Source organism: Nematolebias whitei, chromosome 5, assembly GCF_014905685.2.
Source record: "Nematolebias whitei isolate Nwh7 chromosome 5, NemWhi1, whole genome shotgun sequence".
NCBI lineage: Eukaryota > Metazoa > Chordata > Actinopteri > Cyprinodontiformes > Rivulidae > Nematolebias > Nematolebias whitei.
The window spans coordinates 1,241,381-1,247,548 of NC_056502.1; the positions used below are offsets into that span (position 1 = coordinate 1,241,381).

The 6,168-nt window shown below is 41.7% G+C and overlaps 1 protein-coding gene across 1 annotated transcript in view; it reads left to right on the forward strand.

Moving 5' to 3' along the window:
- Window positions 1-6,168, forward strand: part of LOC119409597 (atrial natriuretic peptide receptor 1-like) — a 66,677-nt gene that overhangs the window by 43,695 nt on the left and 16,814 nt on the right. The window lies entirely within an intron of this gene.

A 6,168-nucleotide genomic window follows, 5' to 3' on the forward strand; every position in this document is an offset into this window, starting at 1 on the left:
GCAGTACTCCCAGATACCACCTCAATGTATATTATTATACTGCAGTACTCCTAGATACCACCTCACTGAGTACTATTATACTGCAGAACTAATAGACACCACCTCAGTGAATACTATTGTTCTGCAGTACTCCTAGATACCACCTCAGTGAGTGCTGTTATACTGCAGTACTGCCAGATACCACCTGATTGAATACTATTACACTGCAGTACCACCAGATACCGCCACATTGAGTACTATTATACAGCAGTACTACCAGATACTACCTTAAATTAGTAATATATGTAGTGATGTAGGGACAGCTTTGCTGTAGCTTCACAACTAAGTAATTATTCTTAAAGCTAAAAAAGTTAAATCTGGTCCTCTGGACATTCAAAACAACAAAAAATATATAGAAACGTTTCGTCTCTCATCCTGAGGACTTCCTCAGTCTGAGGAGCTGTATTCAGCTCAGTCTCTTAAATAGCACCTTCTCAGAGTGGATCAACCAGTTTTGCTGCTGACAACCAGAACCAGCTGATCACATGCTCAAGAAGGACCATCAGCCTAACAATGGATCATTAGCACCTGATGGCTGTTTACTGTTCACAGAGGGCTGAGTGATACTAGCAATCACAGCATTGTAAGAGGGGGACAGTTGAACCTGGAGGCTCCACCCCTGTTTAATGATGGACGGTTTCTTTTCACAAAGATGGCCTCCTTTACTCCTCTCTCAAACCATCGTTCCTCTCTGTCCAGGATGTGCACATCTTCATCCCTGAAAGAGTGACCTCTGGCCTGGAGATGAGTGTAGACCTCAGAGTCCTGGCCTGATGATGTTGATCTTCTGTGCTGGTCCATCCTTTTGGCCAGTGGCTGTTTAGTTTCCCCGATGTAAGACTGATCACCCTCCTGACACTGAACAACATACACAACATTACTCTGTTTGTGCCGGGGGACTGGATCTTTGGGATGAACCAGTCTTTAATGTATTTTGGGGTTTAAAAGCCACTGGGACGTTATGTTTAGAAAATAAACGTCTCAGTTTCTTTGATACTCCCTCAACATCTGGAATGACCACTGGTCTGGGTCTGGGTTCCTCCTTTTCACCTGTTGGCTGACTGGAGTCCTGTTTGGGTTTCTTCTCTGCTTTCAGTAAACAGCCATCAGGTGCTAATGATCCATTGTTAGGCTGATGGTCCTTCTTGATCATGTGATCAGCTGGTTCTGGTTGTCAGCAGCAAACTGGTTGATCCACCCTGAGAAGGTGCTATTTAAGAGACTGAGCTGAATACAGCACCTCAGACTGAGGAAGTCCTCAGGATGAGAGAAGAAACGTTTCTACATTTTTTTGTTGTTTTGCTTTGTTTTGTTTTTTTGAATGTCCAGAGGACCAGATTTAACTTTTTTAGATTTTTCTACCTGGATTATTGAGCAGCATCAGGATTCTTAAAGCTTGTTCAAGCACAAAGAATATTAATTATTTAAATACAACGGATTCTTTCTTTTTCGAGTTAAATTATGTGTCATGTGACCGAGATAACTGTGAGGATTGTTTAATCAGTGACATGAGACGCCATTTTATCTTTGACCCATCAGAATAAATGCAGTCATTTATGTAACAGAATCAAAATTTAACATCAAGACATGTACACATTGATTTGCTGATCTGTTTCTGATTAATAAAAACTTGGCATGCTTTACTAACAAGACAACAGAACATTAATGTAGGCTGATTCACCTCTGAAGGCATCTGGATTACTGGCGAATAAAAAAGATTAAGGGAAGGAATGGAGAAGTTTAACAGGAAGATGGATGAAGGAAGATGTATGTTTGTTGACCAGAATTAGCATGCTTCTTTCAACACCAGCTCAAACCCCGGTCCACTTAGTGCGTGACAACTCGTGACGTCTCTTTACCTTTACAGATGATGGATCAGCTCCGATCTAGATGTCCCTATGCACGCTACCTTTACAGGTAGTACTACTTACCTTGCATGACCTTGTCGGCGGCTGGATATCCGTCAGGTCCCGCGCAAGGGGTATACTCTTTCATAAGAGCAGCACATAACGGGCGGTAATCCTTTCGTGTGGCATCAGGTTGACGCTCTATGAAAGAAAACACCGTCCTGTCAGAAGTGAGCCTGATCAAACCTACTTTATCCTCAACTGTAGCATTGGGATAGCTTCTTAATTGGAAGTCAAGGTTGTGCAGATAGGCCTAAGTGTCGGTCGAACCCAACGGCCTTGGCTCAAAGCGTTGGAAATATTTTGCGATTTTATGCAATTCCGCTATTGAGAGCGGAGGCTGAGGAAATGGTGTTGTTGGAACAAAATAATCACGTGGAGGTGGCAGAAGGGGATTATGTGTAGGAGGTACAGCAAAATCCTTCTGAGGTGGTGGTGGGTGACCTGGACTCAGACCCAGTTCGTCTTTGAGTTCCAGACATCCTTGCCCCTCGTCAGAGATTTTATTTGTGGCTGCGGCAAGTTTTGCCTCACAGGCTGTTAAGTGTTCATGTGATGTATGTCACTCACTTTGTAAATGCACGCCTTGTTGGACTAACGCCGCTTTTTCCAATCTGCACTTGTCCAGAGATTGTGATGTGAGCTGCAACTGTCGTTGCAGAACATCATTGTCTGAACACAGTGCTTGGTACTTAATCCCTCCTTCACGTAGCTTTTCCTCATATGAGTTTGCTTGTAACAACAGCTGAGCTTGTGAGAGCTCTTCTTCACGTTTCAATTTATCCTCCCAGGTCTCCTTATCAAATTGAAACTGTGCTATGAGTTTTAGATATTCCTCTGTCTCGCTGTTCAACCTTATTGCAAGGTCTTCTGCCCTGTTGGTCTCAATATAAAATATTGCCTTCAGCAAGAGTGCTATTTTAGCTAGTTGTTCATAGCTTGACTTTTTTATGGCTGTGGAAGTTACACTTTCTGCAACTTCCTTCAGCTTGTCCAATAACTCTGTTGAGGTCATGCTGTCCACCTGTTCACCATATGGATATAAGGACTCCGTGAGCAGCCTCTTCAGGGCTGTCCCTTTTTATCACATGGAGCAACATTAGCTTCTGTTAAATCTGCCATGGTTATCCACTGTTCAGCAAAACCTATCTGGTTAAACCGTCGCAATCTTAAGAGTTTTTCAACAGGTAAACGTTTGTATTTAAGTGAGCAGTGAGTCTCACACACTAGTTTAGCTCTCAGTTTCATCAACAGTACTGTTATAAGCCAATTTTTCAATAAATGGGCTCCTGTCTTCAGGCCTTACCCCATAAATACCATAAGTAAACGCTTCCTGTGGCAGTGTTACTTAATATGAGCTTAAATCTAACAGATACAAGAGCCAGGCTATTTCAGTGTTCCTGTACTCCAATGCACTTAAAATTAAATAAACCTGCAATATTTTCTAAGAAGGCTTACCGCAACTGTGTAGTTGTAAACGCCCTCAAGCAGTTTAATTTACCAGAATTTGCTATTTAAACAGTACACATAAACCAGGCGTGATTAACAAAAAAAATAAATAAATAAATGAAACGAGTGCGCAGCTTTCTTTCTGGAAAACTGTTATACTCTTTTTCAACAGCAGGTGGCGGTATAAGCTTACTTTTACCGGTAGGAGTCACTGACGACTTCCTGTGAACCGTCCTGTTGACATCCGGTTGTTAGCCGTTAGCTACATGGAGCAAACAGTCGAACACGGTTCAAATCAGCATTTATGGACAGATTTAAAGCTTTTAACGTGGCGTCGCTTTACAAGCATGCTCTTTCTGCATGTACTCATGAGTTTATGAACGAATGTCAGGGCTTTATTCAGCTTTTTTAAACACAAAGGAAGACTCTGTTAAAACAAGCTTCATTTCCGGGGTCACGTGACTTCACAGACACGTGAACATCGGGGGTGGGCTTTTCGCACTGACACCAGAGTGAGTGGACGTACACGGCGTTACGTCACTAGCTTCTCAGCGAATCAGAACGTCCCAAACAGTGGTTGTCGACCAATCACAGCTCGTGTGTACTCGCCTTAACCTAGCAGTTAGCATCAACAGTCCGGTCAAATTATCGCCCATTAAAGCTTCAAAAATTGCACAATTTACTGTGAAACGTAACAGATCAGCATAGGAGCAGCTCTGAGACGGCGCTCAGCTTCAGACAACGTATCACCATTTAAAACACGAGTCCAGTAAACAGAACCGGGTCGAACACGCAGAACCCCCGGTCCATGCCAGAGTTTCAAACAGAATGAATGCGTTATTCCCACTGCTCACAGCTTAGTTACACAAACAGAGTGACAATTTCAGCTTTAAAATGAACACATTGACGCAATTCTGCATCTTTCTGAACACCACAGCCGTAAATCATGTCTGTACCAAGGTCAAAACTCTGACTTTTTTATGCCAACATGGCGCATTATTTCACAATAACACAGGTCTCGGGTCACATATAACTTATCTCTTTAGAAACCGTACGGGCCACCAAAATGTAGTGATGCAGGGACAGCTTTGCTGTAGACACACTTCTAATTAATTATTCTTAAAGCTAGTTCAAGCACAAAGAATATTAATTATTTAATTACAACGGATTCTTTCTTTTTCGAGTTAAATTATGTGTCATGTGACCGAGATAACTGTGAGGATTGTTTAATCAGTGACATGAGACGCCATTTTATCTTTGACCCATCAGAATAAATGCAGTCATTTATGTAACAGAATCAAAATTTAACATCAAGACATGTACACATTGATTTGCTGATCTGTTTCTGATTAATAAAAACTTGGCACGCTTTACTAACAAGACAACAGAACATTACTGTAGGCTGATTCACCTCTGAAGGCATCTGGATTACTGGCGAATAAAAAAGATTAAGGGAAGGAATGGAGAAGTTTAACAGGAAGATGGATGAAGGAAGATGTATGTTTGTTGACCAGAATTATCACGCTTCTTTCAACACCAGCTCAAACCCCGGTCCACTCCGGTCTAGATGTCCCTATGCACGCTACCTTTACAGCGTCTCCGGTCAGGGCGGCTGGTCATCGTCAGAAGTCGTGTGGTTTACTCCGTTCAACAGAACAAGCTTCCTTCGAAGTTGTAGGGTGTTACGCCCGGATGAGTTCACAGCGAGGCGCTGTAACTCCGCTGGGATGGACGGACCCTCGTCTCACGGTCAAATCCATCAGCTATTGATTAAATCTGAAAGTTCCTTAGGAACTCTCAGGAAGACTCCAGTCAGAGATTCCACTCAGAAGTAGAAGACTCCATAGTCCCAAGAAAGACAGGAAAACTGCAGGAAGACCACCAGAAGACTGAATAGTCCCAGGAAGTGTTGACTTTTTAAAGAGTGCTCACTTCCTGTCAATTAGTTTTCCTGATTAGTTGAAACAACCGGCAGGGGCGGTGTTTCAGTGATGTCAGAGGGTTATTAGGAGTCAAAAAGACAGCAGGAATGTTTACGAACGGTTAGTACAGACAGAGGAATGTTATGGCGAAGTGAGACAAACGCAGATGCCAGTTGAAGTTATTTACTGTCTGCTGAGTTTTAAAAACAAGACACTTCGGTCTAATAACTTGCTTTCTGACTTTTGACCGACATCAAATCCACTTATTCAGACAGAAGATCAAAATGCACACTTACTTTGTAAATAGACATTTAACTGTATTATCAAAGTCTAATGAGGTTTAAAATTCATTAATACTGTTTCACAGTTGATTTAAATGAGTGGAACACTTCAACATTTAGAAATGATATGAACTAAACACACTTTGATTATCAAGATATTCTAAAATAGTAATGATAAGGTAAAAAGGAAGAGTGTTCTTTCAATTGATTAATTCAGGATACAATTAAAAAATCTTTTGATGAGATAATTTGTATTTCTGGATTCAGATCAATGAAATAACAGTTCCTGTTCCCTGAAGGTCTTCAGAGACAGGTTGAGGTCGGAGGCCTAGTTCACTACATCAGTGAGTATTATTATACTGCAGTACTCCTACATACCACATAATGCAGTACTATTTTACTGCAGTATTCACAGATACCACATCAGTGAGTACTATTATACTGCAGTCCTCCCAGATACCACCACATTGAGTACTATCATACTGCAGTACTCCCAGATACCCCCACACTGAGTACTATTATAAGTACTATTATACTGCAGTACTCCCAGATACCACCACATTGAGTACT